Source organism: Heterodontus francisci, chromosome 37, assembly GCF_036365525.1.
Source record: "Heterodontus francisci isolate sHetFra1 chromosome 37, sHetFra1.hap1, whole genome shotgun sequence".
Classification (NCBI taxonomy): domain Eukaryota; kingdom Metazoa; phylum Chordata; class Chondrichthyes; order Heterodontiformes; family Heterodontidae; genus Heterodontus; species Heterodontus francisci.
Genome location: NC_090407.1, coordinates 16,004,859 through 16,024,799, shown reverse-complemented (window position 1 = coordinate 16,024,799; position 19,941 = coordinate 16,004,859). Strand labels below are relative to the sequence as shown.

At 43.7% G+C, this 19,941-nt stretch overlaps 1 protein-coding gene across 2 annotated transcripts in view; it reads right to left on the bottom strand.

Moving 5' to 3' along the window:
• Positions 1 to 19,941, bottom strand: part of skia (v-ski avian sarcoma viral oncogene homolog a) — a 221,509-nt gene that overhangs the window by 112,002 nt on the left and 89,566 nt on the right. The gene's annotated exons all lie outside the window — the stretch shown is intronic.

Genomic DNA, 19,941 nt, shown 5'->3' with positions numbered 1-19,941 from the left:
CTTTGTTCAGGTGCAATCCATCCAACTTGTACCATTGCTCCTTCCCCCAGAACTGGTCTCAATGCCCCAAGAATCTGAAACATTCCCTCTTGTACCACTTCTCCAGCCACACATTTACCTGTACTATTTTTCTGTTTCTATACTCAGTAACACGTGGCACTGAAACTAATCCTGAGATTACTACCTTTGAGGTCCTGCTTTTAATATTTTCCTCACTCCTGAAATTCTGCCTGAAGGACCTCAATACTTTATCTACCTATGTCTTTTGTTCCAACATGGACCACAACCTCTGGCTGTTCCTCTTCTTCTCGCAGAATGTTCTGTACTCGGTCGTTGATATCCTGCACCTTGGCACTAGGGAGGCAACAGAGCATTCGGGAATCATGTTTGCGGTTACAGAAAAGCCTGACTACCCCAGTGGGTTGAGGATGCATCATCGTTGAATATATTTAAGGCTGAGCTGGACAGACTTTTGGTCTCTCAGGGAATCAAGGGATATGGGGAGCAGGCGCAAAAGCGGAGTTGAAGCCCAAGATCAGCCATGATCATACTGAATGGCAGAGCAGGCTCGACAGGCTGTATGCTCCTGCACCTATTTCTTATGACTTTGCCCCTAACATGGCAATATGACGAATGACAAGATAATCTGTTTAAATGATGTTGGTTAAGGCATAAATGTTGGACAGGACATCAGAAAATTCCACTGCTCATCTTCTACACCACCCAAGAGAGCAGATGGGGCCTTGGTTTAATATTTCATCGAAGGACAGCTCCTCTAACAGTGCAGCTGTCCCTCAGTACTGATGTGTCAGTCTAGATTATATGCTCAAGTTTCTGGAGTGGGGCGTGAATCCCCAGTCTTCAGACTCAGATGCAAAAGTGCTACCCATTGACCGACAGTTGACAAAATTAGCGTGCATAACAAGACATTAGGATTTAGGTTAAATTGTCATTAGTTCTGTATTATGTAAGAGCAATGAGTAAAATTGTACAAAGTAACATGTTAACATCCTAGAGCAGTAATGTCGGCTGGAATTTTACGTTGTGGCGGTGGCCCCGCCCACTGGCTGAAAAGTCGGGGGAAAGCCCATGTCCGCTGGGTCCACAAGCCACACTGCAATTTTGCGTGGCCAGGCACTTAATTGGCTTTGGTTGGGACTTCCGCTCCTCTGAGGCAGGAAGCTCCGCCTCCAAGAGCCGCCAGCCAATCAGAAGGCCGGCAGCTCTTCAGTCCCAGCAGTGCCACTGGGAGCGATGGCTACAGCTGGAACTGTAACCAGGAAAAAGAGGATGATGGACATTGCCCTTCAAAAAAGTAAGTCGGGTTCGCGCCTTGCAGGGGACAATCAGCTGCGCCCCAGCAAGGGGGTGGGAGTCGAACAGCATGGCAGCAGGTTAGTTTTAGCAGGGGTGGCCCATGCTGCTGGGGGGCCCACAATGGGGCACAGGGTGCCCGATCAGCAGGCCTCCCTCCAGCCTGCAAGGAGGCCACCAGGTATTACTGGCTGACCTCCTCAGGTGCTGAAGTGCCCGTCTGCCGCTGGTCAGATACCAGTAGCGGTGGGAAGAGGCCCTAAAGTGGCAATTAATTGGTCACTTAAGGGCCTCAATTGGCCTGAGAAGAGCAGGCCGTTTGGCACCTCCCCGTCACTGGTAAAATAGCCCGCTCCCTGGGGAGACATAAAATTCTGGACATGATCTTGTATAACTTATCTGCTTATGTAATACTGCTCTTTCACTAATGGGTCTGTTATCAGCATTCTTGTCATATTGTCACTGATTGCTATTTTACAAATTAAACCATAGTGAACTGATTCTGCAGATTTAGAAGGTCCACCACCCTCTCCCCCATCCCAAATTATTCCCTGTAACATGATCTTTGAGATGATACAAAGCCATATTCAATTGAGAAATGCACTAAGCATGGGAGATTTCCTTTGGGCACTAAGTGTAGTGAAATTAGAAGTGCATTCTTCATAAAGATATTTAGGATCCTGTTATACACAGTACACAGAGAAACATTTCCTTTAAGGTGTTTAATATTGTTTCTAGCATAGTGAGGGTGCCACAACCTATCTGTGTGATACCGGAAGGAGAGGGTTTGAGTATGGACTGAACATTTTCTGCAGCCTTGAAGCTCCTTTTCAATTATTCCAAATGTTTTTATGCTCGTCAGAGTGGAATATTCTTACAATTTTAATAGTTAAAAGAATTATTTTACTATATGATTGTGTGCACAATAATGCAACAAAAGGTACAGTAGGTGTATCTTTACTGTGTTGAGAGACTCATTATAGTTTTCCCTACTCTAACTCATTGACCGTGATCTTGCTTTGCATCACCTAAGCTCTACATCTTGATTTATCCACTCCTATTCAATCTGGGCGAGGGGTGTCCTACACAATGACGGGCTTTGACCCTTCACTTAGACTTAATTTTAAAAATTATGTCTGTCTCCACTTCTGAATCCTGATGATTGGGAAGATTCAAGATTTGATCTCTGATCTGTACCGATTCCATGACATCAGCCTGAAGAGCTACAACTTGCGTCAGTGGCTTTGGGTTAGGAAAGGGAAACTTGGACAGGGCCTCTGCTCCTGATTGCTATAGAGCAACTGAAATTGTTGACACCAGATGACAATAGGATTGGACTCAGCTGTGATGTTCCCTGCAGCCTGATAGCTTGCCAACACTCACTGACAAGACTCACATTGGAGGACCAGCACCCACAAAATTTGACCCCTGTCTGCAGGAAAGGAGGAAGGGAAAGAATTGGAGGAGAAAATTATGCCACTAAATGGATAACAATGCAGAAAATGTTTGTTTTTAGCATGTATTGGTTTGAAATTAAATCAGAAGCCAATTACTATTTGAACTTTATCATTTTCTATCACTTCAATGCCATAGATGTTTCATTTAAAAGGTAATTATTGAAATCACTGGGCACAAAATTGACCTTAACAACTGAATGGGTTAGGAAATGGTAACATCTGATAATGCTAGAACTTGTATTATAAGTTTTCAACATGTACTCATTATGTGTTCTTTTCCTCCCCACCAAAATAAACATTAATCAGAGTTAAGTCTGCAACAATTTATTAATGACTAACTGTCTTATCATCAATCTAGTTAGCCCTTAGAGGCAAAGTACTGTGCATATATTTGATGCAGTGGTTCAGATTCTGTTCTAGAAGCATCAATTGACAGCATTTATTAATATTGTTTTAAAAATTTAATCATTAGTTTATTGGCTGACATGCGATACACACATTACCTGTCTGAGAAAGGGCTTGTTTATTTCTGGTAACAGAACACTGAGAATACTTAGAATATCACACCTACATGTACCCAAATACCCAACTAAACATTTCAATACTATTTAGAATACTTGATTATAAAACCTAAATTGTCTGGCATAGCTGGTCACTGATGCTTATTCTCCTGCAGTACTTGGCTAGTGCACAAGACTAAAGAGCCCTATTTCTGCTTGTCACCTGTAAAGTTTTAAAGAGTCAGTATTGCCTTTTTTTAATCTATACTTAGAATATTCAAAGATGTCAAGGACAAATCTCCATTTTTAAAGTGCTGCCAGGACACCAAAAAAATCTTTGCAGAGTTTTCAAAGCTTCGTGCAATAGTAAAACAATTCTAAACACTCTCATAAAACAAAAAGAGTGCAACCATCTAAAGCTGTGGAAAATACTTAGAACCAAAGAACAGAACTAAAATGGATAAAAGACAGCATGCAAATAAGTATCCAGCAGTATTAACTCCTTAGGGACAATGTTAGGCAAGTGTAATACAGGTTAGGGAGCTAACACGATCCACAATACACATTTCCAGTAGGGACAGTGGTCAAGAGAGGGAATCCTGGACAAGTTATATCTTTTGTAGCCAGGGATGTTGAAGCCAAAACTAAAGTTCCTATTGCCAGTGTGGTTAGATTAGCTAATTCAATAAAGATCAGTTGTCACACCTGGAATCTTGTTGGTCTCTATGGCTCAGTACCCCATCGTGGCACACACTGAAGCTGAGATTATCTAACAGGTGTTATTTTTAACACTAATAAGAAAATCTAGGCTGGAGCCACTAAATTCAGATTTGTATTTTTAGTGGATATCTCATGACACTGCTCAAAATGAATTGAACAATATTTGTTTCATGCTATATAACATACATTATGAGGGCCAAAGATTTTTGGTAACTGCAATGAAAATACATTTCTAATTATGCCAAGTGTTATGGGTGTTTTAGCAATAATTTCAGGTTCAATTTATACAGTTCTGAGGAAATTGTAAATCAGTGGGTTAGACGGTGAGTAACTTGTTTCAACTTGTAGGAGGATGGTGGAGAACTTGTTTTAGGCTACAGTTAGGTAGCATGCACACAGAAGAACTGGGTGTGTGATGTGGCTTTATTAATGTTGAGAGAATTGTCAGATGTGTGGGAACAGGCAAGGATGGGGCAGAGCAGTGTTGATGAACGAGAGCTTTGGGGAAAAGAATCTTTTGAGTATTGGAGTAAGAGAACAGTGTTATTGGGTTATGGAGAACAGCAGAGGCATGTTGGGAATGTGGGCGTGATGGCAAGGAGATTGCTGGATTGTGATTGGAGAGTGGTACTGGAAATGTGGGGACACTGTGATGTCAGTGGATGAATCTGGGAAGTGGGGTTGCTGGGTCTGGAAATAGTGGGAGTTGGATCCTAGTTGGTAGGAATTTCGTCTGTGTGTGGCGGGGGTGGTGGGAGGAGGAATGTGGTGATGATGTTCCATACCACATTCTTGTCTGTGAATGAGAAGTTGGTTGCAAGTTCTTTACAGCACTGACTTTGAAGAAGCCTCCATTACTTAAAGTGCAAATAATAAGTTGTGAGGAACCCATTTAGAGAATCCTGCCTCTACACTTCTAAAGCTCTTGACTTAGTCCAGGGTGAGGCAGGATAGAAGTGTTGATACCAGCAAGGGGAAAGGGAAGAAGGCCATCTTGGGCCTGTATGGGGCCAGGTCAGGTGTGGAGGAGGGGGAGAATGCTCCCTCAGCTGCTTAGTGGAGCTGCGAGCCTGGTCACGTTGGGTGAGTCTAGCAAGTAAAAGCCACCTCTAGAGGTTGCTCTTGGGAGTTCTTTGCTGACTGTGAGGCAGCATTAGAGGTGGGCAAGGCAGCACTGGAGGGAACATCAGGTGAAAGTCCAATGGTAATAGGTATCAGAAAAGAACTAAGTATTATACAGATAAGTTTAATAGTGTGATAGAATTAGTGTGATGGAAATAGGGTGACAGAAGATAATTAAAATAATATGTGCACATATATTAATTTTATTGTAGTATAGACAAATGTACTAGCTGATCCCCTGCATAGTTGCTCATGGGTAGTCTGGGCTCGGCTGCACGGTTGTGATATTTAACTGCTAAACTGGAAGTCTGTTTCACCTGGTTTGTGCCTTCAAGGCCATTGACCAAGCGCCCTCAGTGTCAGTGGTATAAACAGGCACATCCTGAGGTCAAATAGAGGGTGACTGTTTGGAGCAGTTTCTGCAGACTGCTGTAAATCCCTAGATTCTGCCCTTTGGGAGAAACCAGTTATCAAGTTCAGAGAAATCAACAGGAAATGACTGGCCTTCCTTTTTTTTGGCATTCTGAAGTGTGACAACTGAAGTGGATGCCTGACACGCACTGGACACATGATTTTGTTTGTAAAGAATTTTCAACCTAAAACATCCTTAAAGTGAAATAAATAGATCTCAGTAATATGCTTAATGTTGCAGATAAGGGCATAAAACTGTTTACAAAGTCAAGCCCCAGACTGTGAATCAAACCAAACCAAAGACAGATGGAATAATAGTGCCTATGGGGAACATATAATGTCCAGTTTGTAGAATTTCAGTTGCTTCTAGAAACTGAAAACTCACAGGAAATTGACATTTGTTTGCTGAATGATAAAGTGAGTCTTAGGCCAGGATTTTATCAGGGCAATGGGGATCTCAACCACCAACAAAAGCACTGCCGGGAACCCCACGTCGCCCCTTCTGTGGGAGGCCAACCGAATTAAGTGCGAATTAGGAACTTAACTGGACAGCAGTGGGCCTTCCATGAGGTCAAGGATCCCGGCAACGTAAGACCCATCCTCTGAGAGCTGCCGGCCAAGGTCTAGGAGCAGCGCTGGACCAAGGCCACAGATAGGTCAAGGGGTGGGGTCCTGCAGGGTGGGGGTTGCGGGGGAGGGAGTGTTGGGGGGTCAGCAGCAAGGGCAGGCACTGGCTCTCAGTGGGCCCTCCCCCCCCACCACTGGGTACCTTGTTCAGGCACTAAGTACCTTTTAACAAGGACCTCCTCCTCCCACCCCCCCCACCCCCCGATTCCCGTGCGACAACAGGGTCGCCTGCCGCTCGGCTAATTGTGGCGGTGGGATGAGGTCCTTAATTGGGCATTAATTACTCACTTAAGGGCTTCAATTGGTGGCGGGACAGGACGGCTGTTCACAGGCCTTCCCGCCCCAGACTTAATTTCAGCAGAGGCGGGAAGGGACCCTGCCACCATCCCAGCTAATCTCCCCGCCTCCAAACCCACCACAGGGGCAAGCATAAAATTCCCCCCTTAGTTGTAGATCAATATACCAATGGCAATTTAATGGGCCATTTAATAGAAAAACAATTTACAACAATGCCCTCTAATTGTGAGTTCTGAGCATCTTTGCAGCTTCCAAAGCACATTCCACCCTAACTAGAAGCATTCCACCCAAAGTCATCTTTTTGACAAGAGCATTCCACAAGAATATAAAATACAGTATGAATAACTTAGTAGTTTTGCCTTATAGCAGAGTGTATCTCAAAGCCTTAAGTACAAATATATACTTTTCCCACTGTATAATCTGACCATGCATTAGGGTACATTGACAACCCTACATTTATTTATGCGATCCATTATTTCTCATTGTTATTTTGTCAGTATTCTTCTAGTAAACCAAAAGGAAATACAGTATTTTTTTGTTCTTGGGATATAGGTGGTGTGGGCAAGGCCACATTTACTGCCCATCCCTTGCTGCCCTTGGAAGATGGTGGTGGGGCCACTGTTTGAACTGCCACAGATGATGGTGCTCCCACAATGGTGTTAGGCAGGAAACACTCAGTGATTCTGAAAGGACTGTTATGTAGGTCCAAATGAGCATAGTTGTGTGACTTGAAGGGAGTTAGAGGTGATGGTACTTCAAGAACATTGCTACTTTTGTATTTCTTGGTGGTAGAGGTTGCAGGGTGGGAGGTGCTTTCAAGTTAGCCTTGGCCAGTAATGTAGTGCACACTGTAGATCATACATAATGCAGCTACAGTGGTGGAAGGATGGGTATTTAGTCTCACAGAAATAGCACCAATAAAACATAGCACTCCATCCTGGATGGCACTCAGTGTTGTAGCAGCTGCCCCCATCAAAGCGAGCTTGTCAAGGATTGACAGATTTGCTAACAATCACATTTGGAATGAGTATTCTTAAATTTTTTGCTGATGGGGTGGAGCGAAACAAGCACAAACACCATAGCAGTGTTTGAAGAATTTAAAAACAAGATCTGTTAATGATCAGAATTCCATTGAATTGGATTCCTGACAATAATGGGGCTTGACTCTTCTAAAACACCAAATTATAATTACGGATGTGTGTGTATATATTCACACAGACATATGGTCTTGAGTCTAGTACACACCCATCACACTCCAGATGGCATAATTTGCTACAGGTACAAAACAGTTTTCAGAACGAGTGAAAGAAAGTCAAACATTTCATTATTACTTCTTTTTACCTGGAGTGCAAAATTTACAAGCAATTTACTGACCTCTAATTGGCCTCAGAATACTTACAAGCAGCTACAATCACCTGCAGTTACACATGCAGCACTTGAGCAGCGGCCTTAAAATCACATGTCAGGTCAGGGGCTAAACAACACAACCATGTACCAGATCCGTAAGCAATGCCACAAGAAATCAGGTAGCGGAGATAATTTTATAGTTGCATCTCCAAACTGTTTGTGTGAAATGCTTGAAGAGGCTTAGGATGAAGCACTGATTGAGTGCAATGTTTTTATAGATACTTATGCAATCAAACAAATGCTTCTACACTAAAATAAAAGCAAAATACTGCGGATGCTGGAAATCTAAAATAAAAAGAAGAAATGCTGGAAATACTCAGCAGGTCTGGCAGCTTCTATGGAAAGAGAAGCAGAGTTAATATTTCAGGTCAGTGACCCTTCTTCTACATCTTTTGTTGTTGGTTTAAGTGACAATTTCTGTCATCAAACTTCAGATAGCCTATCGTGTGTATTAACAGAAGGGTGGGTGTTATTTAACTTGAAAAATAGTGGATTGCATAATAATATATAAAGAGAGCTATGTAGTTCAGAAAGTAGCAATTCTGCGTATGGCACAGACCCATTATTCATGGAATCCACTTTCCAGGAAACTTATTCCTTTCTTTCTCATTTCAAAATCCAATCACTGAGAACAGTGTACTCTACAGTTAATGTCGCATAAAGGGCCCAGAGAGGGGGAGGAAGATTACTCAATAGCTTATCTGTATACAGCTGGGGACAGACTGTCCTGTGAGTAGTGACTACTTTAAAGTGCTCTCAATGGATAAATGCCAACTGACATACCCATTATATACAATGACCACAGTCAAGATCAGAAGACATTCAAAATCATGAGGCTAAGGCTGACTTTACTGAATTTCCAAGATTGTTTGTTTTCTTTTGTCCATTTTGAAAATACTATTATATACACACACATCTTAAATCTAGTAAATTGCAAATTTTCTGTGTCTTGAGGAATTAAATTCTTCCCTTTGACAGTGTAAACAGAAAGGATAAAGGGAATGCAGTACAGGATTTACCATTTTGTACTGTTGACTTTTCTCAGTAAAATTATTAACAGGAGGAATTTCATCCACTTAGTTTTTAGATCCATCATAAATGCTTGTGCAATGATGTCAATGCATGCATACGTGTTCTATTTCTGCAAAGGCAAGATTAATTTGTAGTAACCTGTAAACCAAACTACCATTATATACTTAAGGAACTGGGAATAAAATTTCAGGTTTGCATAATCATCAAGGCGGTCTAATAGCTTTGAGTTGATTCCTGTTACTATCAACTTCACTTTATTATTGTGCATTTTGTGACCATCCCTGCAAAATGTCATTAAGTGACTTTAACTGGATTTTCTCCCTCCTCTCCTGATTTATGCTATACTAGTACACCATCAGCCCAAATGTGAGTCTAAACAGAGGGGGCTGAATTGGATAGCCAACAAAAACGAGTGCATGGATCATGACCCGTGATTAATCCACACATGTTGACTGTAATGCAGGCAGCAGGCCAACTTGTTCATTTCCATGATCTCTGTGTTCAACCAGTGCTACCTACATTGTTCACTGGCTAGTCACATCAACTGGGGCCAATATCATGAGTGGCTAGCACCACATAAAGCTAGCCACATTAAGGCTAGCATGCATCTCTTAAAGGTGAGGTGCAATGTGGCTGCAGAAGGTGCTGGGAGTCACAGTTGAGGAGAATTTGATGTGGGAAAGAGTGAGAAATGGCAAAACAGGGGAAAGAGTTGGATCCAAGGTTTTCAGATGCTGCACTGGAGGTCTTGGTGGATGAGATGGAAAGGAGAGATGTTCTGTGTCTGTGGGGGATTGAGGCCCTCCAGACACAAGGTCAAAAGGCAGTGGAATCAGATAGCCAAGGAGATCAATGCCAAGAGCCAAACACAGAGGACCTAGATGCAGTGTCACAAAAAGTTCTGTGACCTCACACAAGTGGTCAAGTTCAGTGAATTCATTGGCAAATACCATATTCTACCAACTCCAACAGCAGCCTCAGCCACTGCTCAATTCACCAGACCCGTCCCCAACACTCACCACCAAAAATCTCTATCAATCAGGCCTCATACCTGACATTCATGTGCTTCACCTCACCCTCACACACTTAGCATTGCTACAAGCCTACACCCACATCTCACAGGTTGCACATACTGCCAGCTATTCAACCATGATAGCCAGATCAACCATAACAGCCACATCAGCCAAACAGATTGCACAATACGCAATGACATAATTCCCTCTGCCTTGCAGGATAAGGTGGCACACAACCAGAGGCAGGAGGAGATAACCGAAGGGGGATAGGGACACCTGCATGTCCTAACTCTGATGGAGGAGATGGTGCTGGCCATTATTGGGACATCCATTACTGAGGCTGTGGTTAGTAGCGGAGCTGAAGCCATCCAAGATGATGATATACTCATGGCGATCCATCCTTCTCACATCCCACTTGCCCTCATTCCACACTCTCTTCTGAATTACAAGCTGCAGATGGTGCAAGCATGCGCTTCTCATTTTCCCCCATCCCCCTGACCACAACCTTATTTTTGTGACATTTTCCTTTCAGATACCCAAAAGTCCCAACCTGGCAAGGCAATGGAAGCATACCAAGAAGAGAGCAATGATGAAAACACACCATCATTTGATTTTACATTCAGGGCCGCCACGTTAGATACTGATAATGCGCGATATTGATAGGAAGGTTAGATGCTGGTTCTGCATGTGATGAGTCATTGGACACGAGTGAGCTACAGCCAGGACAGGGGACTTCAGGTGCCAGCTTGCAGGAGGGGGGAGGGTGGCTGCAGCTGCATACAGGTTCTGTTGTAGAGGACTCAGATGAGCACTTCAATGGGGCAACCTACAGGAGAACGCTGATAGCTATGCACAACAAAATGCTTGAAAGCCTGCCAGAAACCTGCGGTCAATGTCAATTAGCTTTGAGGGTCCAGCACCATCCTGGAACACAGCCTTGCATAGAGCTTGGAGCCCAAACTTTCCAGCACGGAAGTGGTGGCCAACTCTGTTTGCACAACTGCGAACCCAAACATGATGCAGCGTCAGTTTCCATTGCAGCACAAGCACCAGCCACTCAACATTGGAGTGCTGCAGTGTAAGCTCAGATTGCTGCCATGCAAGGTCAGTTTGCTGCCTTGAAAGCTCAGACTACTGCCATTATGGCTTTGGATTAGTGTACAAAGAGGCTTGCAGGGTGTCACAGCAACCCAGGAATCTGTCCTCCAACAGATTAAGAGGATAGCTGAGGCACGGCCCTGGGGAGTGACATAGCTCCATGGGGCACAAACCTGCCGTCCTCCCTCAGGAAGACAGCATTCGTCCTCCCACCACTCCTTGCTCTTGCATGTCAGCCAACCGGCCAGCCTAGACTGCTGTCACCAATGCTGAGTTGGGGCAGACTGCAGCCAGACCTTCCAGGGCTAGAGCTGCTCGAGCTTGTCCTCCAAGGACATCTGCAGTCTTCTCCACTGAAAGCAGCAGCCTTCAACCAGCCCAGCTGCAGCCACTGGACTAGTGCTACTCAGCAGCACTAGGACAGGCAAAAGCAAATGAAGGACAGGCACAAAGGGCATGCACAAGGGTGATTATTTGACTTTCAATTGCAATAGGGCATGATTTCATTTATAAATTTGGTTTGGAATGTTTATTTTCAGTGTTTATTTTATTTTTGCATTGTTGTCAAGTGGACACTGTGATGATCAGTGACAGAGTAAAGGTAAGGTGTGGGACTATTGGTGAATGGGGAATTGGCGTTGTGGCTACTGGTATCACACTTGGATGAGTTCTTCACGGACAGCCTGGGCAGAAAGGGGCTGTCTAGGTTGCCTCCTTCCTTCCTCCACCTCCTCCTCCTCAGCTGCATGCTGTATAGCTGGTAGCAAGGACTGTCCACACATAATGACAAGATTGTGCATTATGCAGTAGACCACCATGGATCTTCGTATCCACTCTGCCGAGTACTGCCGGGCTACTCCTGTGCAGTCGAGGCAGCAGAGCCGTTGTTTCAGCATGACAGTGGTATGCTGTATCACATTTCATGTGGTAGTATGGCTCTCATTGTGTGCATGTTGCGCACGTGTGTGTGGGTTGAGCATTGGAGTCAGCAGCCATGGCGTCAGCAGATAGCTCTTTATGTAAGAACAGAAAGTGCTGGAAAAACTCAGCAGGTCAGGCAGCATCTGTGGAGAGAGAAGCAGAGTTAACGTTTCAGGTTAGTGACCTTTCATCAGAACTGGCAAAGGTTAGAAATGTAATAGGTTTTAAACAAGTGCAGAGGGAGTGTTAATGACAGAATAATGAGCAGCCCTAGCCAAAAGCACAAACATGAAAAAAAAAATAAGCAGGTACATGGTTAAGAAAAATGCAACAAAATAAAATAAAAATAAAAAAGGGCCAGTCATGCTCTGAAATTATTGAACTCAATGGTCAGTCCGGTAAGCTGTAGTGTGCTTAATCGGAAAATAAGGTGCTGTTCCTCGAGCTTGTGTTGATGTTCACTGGAACACTGCAGCAGGCCCAGGACAGAGATGTGGACATGAGAGCAGGGGGTGTGTTGAAATGGCAAACGAACGGAAGCTCGGGGTCCTGTTTTCGGAATGAGCGCAAGTATTCTGCAAAGCGGTCGCCCAATCTGCTTTTGGTCTCCCCAGTGTAGAGGAGACCGCATTGTCAGCAGCAAATACAGTATACTAAATTGAAAGAAGTACAAGTAAATCGCTGCTTCACCTGAAAGGAGTGTTTGGGGCTTGGAAAGTGAGGAGCCGTTGTTGCCCAGTAGCCGTCCTTTGGTTTGGCGTGGTGGCTCAAATGCAGCTGTTACAGTAGACGGCAGCTGAATGAAGGTATCATGACTGCTTCCAGGATACCAGACACAGACCTTCATGATTCCCTGCCAATAGTCACAAACAAGCTGGATGCTGAAAGAGTGGAATCCCTATCGGGTCCGATACAGGGCAAAGCTGATATGTGGCACCCACAAAGTGATGTGCATGCAGTTGGTGTCAGCATGCACCATGGGGAAGCCTGCAATCCTAGTGAAGCCATGTGGTCACTTTGCCTGCTGTTCTCCAGCAAGAGAAATGTAGTGAGCTGTCTGAATAATGAGCCTCATTTACCTCCATTACGCAACAATGGACGGCCAGCTGCAAGATACTGCAAATATCTCCAGCTTCAGCTGGGAGGAGCCGGCTGCATTTAAGTTCATCACCATGGCCACCTTCACAATCACTGGCAATGTGATCCTCCCCCTTGCCCGAGATTGCAGTTGTGTGGTTGCAGCAGGTGGCAGGCTTCAGTTAGGACGTCCTTACTGAAGTTCTCCCTGTGACCGCGTGGGTTTTCGCCAGGTGCTCCGGTTTCCTCCCATAGCCAAAGATTTGCAGGTTGATAGGTAAATTGGCCGTTGTAAATTGCCCCTAGTGTAGGTAGGTGGGAGGGAATATGGGATTACTACAGGGTTAGTATAAATGGGTGGTTGTTGGGCGGCACAGACTCGGTGGGCCGAAGGGCCTGTTTCAGTGCTGTATCTCTAAAATAAAAATTTTTTTAAAAGTGCATACTTCTCACGCATTGTTCCTTGCTGAGGTTCAGGTAGGAGAATTGCTCTCTGAATATCTTGGCCTCCTGCTGAGAGTCCTTCACCCCCTCCTCCTCCATCTTCAAGTAGCTTTTCCTGGTTTGCGTGCCCTCTGTTCATTCTCCAAGTCATGCTGTATTCCAAGGGGAATGCCTACTAGTGCACCCATGTCTGGGAGCAACTGCTTTGTGCTAAAGCCTTGAAGTCAGCAAAAGATTCTTTGGCACCTGCGTCAAAATTCCCTGTAGACTTTAGCAACCTTGAACAATCATACAGAGCACCAAATACTTGTAGAATTGAAGCAACCAGAAGAAATCAACCAGCAACTAATCTGTAAAGTAGCTGATATTCCCTTAAAATAGAATTCGGGGGAAGTCCTTCCTGCTGCTGGATGGGTGTTCAGTTGTGCAAGGTTACCACAGTGTTGGCTGGAGTGTTGTGCTCAAAATTGGCAGGGTTAGCATCAAATCAGTGTTGCACCGTCCTGTGTGATTCAACCCACAAATGTGCGCATGCACTGCAGACGCCATTTTGAAGCTCTAAGGGCACTTGTAACACCCATAAAATAGGCGCTAGCTAGCCCGATTTCTCGCCCTGGGCGTGAGCAGGTTATTTGTCCGTGCATGGTATCAAGGCCAAGCCTGACCCCATCCTAACTCAAACTCCAAACAACATAATTTCCAACAGAAGTCACTCAATAGCAGTTAGGAATTGGAAGGCCAGACTATTTCCCACCCCCCCGCACCCCCCCCCCCACCCCCCACCACCCCTTGCCTAACTGTGACCAACTGCATCCAGTGCTACCCTGGCTCAGATCAGATAATTTAGCACAGACCAAAGATCACACCCACAAGTTTCTTGCTCTGTGTATTTCATTTCACACCATATCAGCATTCGTTTTATTAGTAATACAGGAGGTCTGTGTTTAAGTTGTACAGTAGCACCCTTTTGACTCACTGTATTAGTGGCCTAATATTGACATCACACATTGTTTACCATATCGTCCTTTTTTGTTCTTTAGTTGTATCATTTTCATTTCTTTTTTCAAATAAGATTCCCTTACTTATTCCTTAATAAAACAGGAATATAAACTGTGGCCTTTATTCTTGCTGTATTTCATTTTTATATATTTACACACACACACATACACCCGTCTCTGAAATTTCCTCAAAATCCACATCTCATTTTACTGAGGCTCTTACACCCAAACATAAAACTTCATTGATTGCATCCAACATGTGATGCCATTGGTATGAATTGAAATGTCAGTTAGCACCATAGTGGAAATTACTGGGTTTAAATCTAGATGCAGTAGGGCTACTGGGTCATAGGGTTAGAAGTCTCTGGGGGTCAGATAGTACAATTCAAGGCAGAACAAAAAGATCCTGAGTAACCTTTGCAAGCTCATGGAAGGTTGAACATTTTGAACACTTCCCAAATGATGTCATTAACAATGAAGTTCCTTCTGTAAGAAAATAGTAATTTAGAGAAATTTACTCCCAGAATAAGAAAGTAACCAAGAGAGATTTCCAATAATATGTCTAGACTGCAAACCATATGGCAGAGAATTAGTCAGAATCATGTGGTGCAATTAGGCTAATTCACAACATTCATCTTAGTTTAAATATCATTATAATATCTAAGCAGTACAATTGTCTGTACTTGTGCAACATCTAAAGTGTTACTTCTGAACCTTTAATGGCAGTGCTGTAAGACTGTTTAATACTTTAGCAGGTTATGGCTGCATTATGAATTATACAAAACTGATATGAATTAAATTGGCTTCTTGCTGCGTTTTTAATTCAGAATTAGGCCTGAATTGAACAACACCAACCAACCCCCGGCCCGCCCCATTTATACTGCTTCTTAAATCTGAAACTACAATATCTGTCTATCGGCAGTTTTCTTCTCCTTCTTAACTCTTCAGTCCTTACTGGGTCAAACTGAGTGCAGTACGTTCATGGTGGCAGGCTATCCATATCGTCAGCCTGTCTGCAATGCAATAAGCAAACACAACCACTCTAACAGCCAACACTTGGCAATGCCTGAGGCAGGCAAGCAGCCAGGCAAGCAGACATTCCAATACGAAACCTGCTTTGAATGTACAGCTGCTTTTTTGGTTGATCTGTGAACAGTCCCTATAAAGGTCTGAAACCTGAACTCTGCTTGAAAGAAACTGGAAGGTGTCAGTCAATACCTTTTATTGTGGTAGTGGGGGTAGGAAGAATGAGTTAAATACAGCCAGCTCCATCTTGAAGTGGTGCAGTGATTCACACCCTTAAACATGGATCATATTTCTATCCATTTCACTTCAGTTTCTTTCTTAATCTGGCACTTGAAATGTTTCCCTCCATAGCAACCGACATAACAGTGGGTCTAGGCCAAAGTGTAGCTGGACAAATAGTGCTCATCTCCTGGTAGCAGATGACTTAGGACTTTTTTGCACAATATATAAAAGGAACTGGCCTAAGACTGCCAACTCACACAACTTGAAAAGCACTTTGTTGTTTTAGTCCTGAAAGAACTCCTGTTGCATTGCAAAAATATCACACTTCCTTTTGTAATCCCTTTCCTACCCTCCCCATGCGTTCCTCTCCCAACTCATCCAGTGAATATAAGAGGGGGCATTGCTAATGGAAATTTCCAGAAACTAGGCCAAACATTCCTGTGGGGAAAGCACCCACACAACACTATTTAAGATGGTGACATACTGTGAGTTTCCTAGAATCTTTTCAATTAGGCCAGTTTTTAAGTTCAGTGTAAACAGTGTGATCTTCTGATAGATGGCACAGTTTAAACCCTTTAAATGTAATGTCAGTGAAGAGATATGATAGGCTTGTAATCACTTTCCATCTTAGATAGAGCCACTGCTGCTTGTAACAATAACAGTCCCACCCTCACTGGGCTAGTGATGTCCCATAAGAACATAAGGGATAGGAGCAGGAGTAGGTCGCAGTAAAACTTAGAATAGAAAAGTGGCTATATAGTAACCTGTGCTCCCAAAAAAAAGATCTCCACTAATACAAAAGCAAAATACCGCGGACGCTGAAAATCTGAAATAAAAACAGAAAGTGCTGGATAAACTCAGCAGGTCTGGCAGCATCTTTGGAGACAGAGTTAATGTTTCGGTCTGTGACCTTTCATCAGAACTGGGAAAGGTTAGAAATGTAATATGCTTTGAGCAAGTGAAAAGGGGGACGGGAGCGGGGGGAAGAAGAACAAAAGGAGAAGTGTGTGATAGGACAGAGGGCAGGAGAGATTAAATGACAAAGATGTCATGCAACAAAGGCAAAGGGAGTGCTAATAGTTGTATTAAAAGACAAAGGGCTGCAATTTACATGCTAGCTTCAAAGATAGTGGTGCGCACATGTGGGCTTTACTCTGCGAAGCCACCGCAATATTAAACGCATGAGCTCATTTACAAACCCGGGGCAGTCCACTCCCCCCCCCCCCGATGACGTGCAGGGGACGGGCAGTCCATCCCGGCAACAGCGTTTAGCGCCAGTGCGCAGGCACCGGTGCCATTTTTAAAGGGCTTAAAGCCCTTACATTTAATTTAAATTTTTCAAGGAATATGCACTTTAGATTTAATGTAAAAAATTAAAGAAATGTTTCCATCCCCTCTCCCAAATATCCATTTAGTTCATTCCTTGCCCTCTCCCCTACCAAAATTCTTACCTTGTGTACCTGACCTTCCCCCCCGCCAACAAAGTTCATTAACTTTTATCTTCAACCCCTTCCCACCATCACCTCCACCAATCAGAATAGTTCTTCCTGCTCCCCCCCCCCTGCACTGAAATACTTATCTGCTCTGCTCCCCCTCCCCACCAGCGTTTGGCACCAGAATGGACAGCGGGAGCAGGTAAGTATTTAATTCATTGACTAGCATTTTTTTGATTATGGTAATGTTGGTCCTGTCACCGAGCAGTGGAGGGGGCTGCCACAAGGCCTCGCCGCCGCCGGCAATATGGGGTCGGGCCTTCCCGACGTCAAGGCCCGTGGCGGGCCTCTCCCAGAGGCATTTTCTGGGCTCCCCTGCTACGGCCCCTGATGTCGGTGGGCCTGTAAAATCCAGCCCAAGACATTAGTCCAGAGAGAGAGATCTCACAGTGGCGCAGTGGTTAGCACCGCAGCCTCACAGTTCCAGGGACCCGGGTTCGATTCCGGGTACTGCCTGTGTGGAGTTTGCAAGTTCTCCCTGTGTCTGCGTGGGTTTTCTCCGGGTGCTCCGGTTTCCTCCCACAAGCCAAAAGACTTGCAGGTTGATAGGTAAATTGGCCATTATAAATTGTCACTAGTATAGGTAGGTGGTAGGGAAATATAGGGACAGGTGGGGATGTTTGGTAGGAATATGGGATTAGTGTAGGATTAGTATAAATGGGTGGCTGATGTTCGGCACAGACTCGGTGGGCCGAAGGGCCTGTTTCAGTGCTGTATCTCTAATCTAATCTAATCTAATCATAGCTAACCTGCATTAGGTGGATGGAACACTATCTTGGGTATACTACATAGGATTGCCCATTTAATACAGAAACTGTAAAAATAAAATCCCTTCTGTAACATACCCCTCACTAAAGCACTCTTGTCATATGGCATCCGAACACAGTACTCAGCCATTTATATACCGGTGCTGTTTTAATTTGGGTTCTATTAGCCTGGCCTTCATGAGCTGCCTCTAAGTGATACACCTGCCAAACCCACTCACTCCCTTATCTCGGTGAAAGACTTGTAGACCCACAACAAAACTGCATCTACAGGAGTTTGCTACTGGGCTGGCTGGGTGTGTTGAATCAAATGCGCATGTGCCAAGAGCTGGCTTGCGGACCCTCATTTCCCAGCTCAAAAACACCACTACAGAACTGACTTTAGACAGTTTGCCTATTGTAGTTGCAAATTACCATGCTGATCAATGTATCCAACCTATACAAACTATTTTGCTGGAGCTAAGGGCTAACATAACAGACCTTTGGTCACCAGACAGTTTGGCTCCGTAAGTAAATAACCCTTCCAGTAAAAAAAAAGTTTTATTCTAAGGGTAAGTGTGTGTATTTTGCTCATGGGCAAATTTAAAGCTTTCCTAACTGCTGATTGATGCTGTACATAGGCTTAAGCATCTGCGGAAATATCTATATATCTTATATATTTCTACTCATTATATTAATGAGAAACCATTATTTTGGGCCGATTTTGGGCATACCGCATTTATATTAAAGAATAGCTTTACAAGGAAGTGGTTACTGAGGAATCCAGTCTGTTTATAATACACATCACCAAAAATAACAGTAACAAACTGTGCATGTAGAAGCTTCACAATGCACAGTTGTTTGAAAGTTAAGACAGGCAACTTAATTTCTGGCTGTGGAATTGTTTCAGTCCTGCCAGACCCATCCTTGCATGGATGGGCTGCTCAATTAGCATGCTTGCAGCAGACAAAACAGTTACCCATGATGCCTGATACATTTATACGGCTGCTTCTGTAAGTACCAGAGATTCCATTTCATTACATGGATCTTGACTCCACCAAAAGAACCACCTCTATAGCACTACTCACGAAGTCAAGGTCGCATGGGCAAAAGCATTGTTAAGAACATGCGCCCTAGATATTTAAAAAAAATCTACAGGAAATTGGTTAAAAAAGTTAACATTACAGGAGGAATGAAAGAGCTTTTTCTCCAGCCACGATACTAACTGAAAAAGAACTCCCCATTCAATTTAGGCCAGACAGCTTCTGATACATACAGTAATATTCAGGTTTGTATTGCCAGATTGTGCACCAATTCTTGGCTCGCTCTCTCTTCTAGGCAAGAACAGTAAAAGGGAAAGTGCATTCTACTGATGTACTTTAATGGGTCACACCCAAACACTTAACGATGTCGCTCGGTTGTTCCTGGTAAGCATGTTTTTGCCTTGATATTCCTCTAATAGATAGCCTAAGAAGAGCTATCTTGGGGATAACTTTCCATGATATAATACCATGAAAGGAAATGGTGTGCTGTGGACAGCACTTTCTTCCTATCTCTATCATCGCTGGAACAAAACTTAAGTTGCAATTCAGTAGGACATTTTACTTTTAAGAATAGTTCAAAAGGAGAACTATTACCTAAAATGCTGAACAACTTTTCATGGGTTTATAGACTTTGTAAAACCGAAAAACAATTAAGAGAGGCTGTTGGTCTACAGTAAATAAACTGTCCCTTGTAGAACATAGACTATTTTCATTTCACTGATTTCAGAGTCAATCACAGGTAAATAGGCGAGCAGCCTACTCACATGAAATAGGTGGGAGTCTGCTTAAATATCCAAATTGGGTCCTACCCTGAAGGTACTGCTGGAGTCTGCTCACAAAATGTAATTTTTTCCAGCTCGAGAAACTTACATTTTTTGTGTGGTCCCAGTAGGCACCTGTTTGAGGTACTGAAGTACTGTTGGTAAGAATCCCTCCATAGAAGTAGAAAGCTTATTGTGTGAAATTGTTTGGTTAG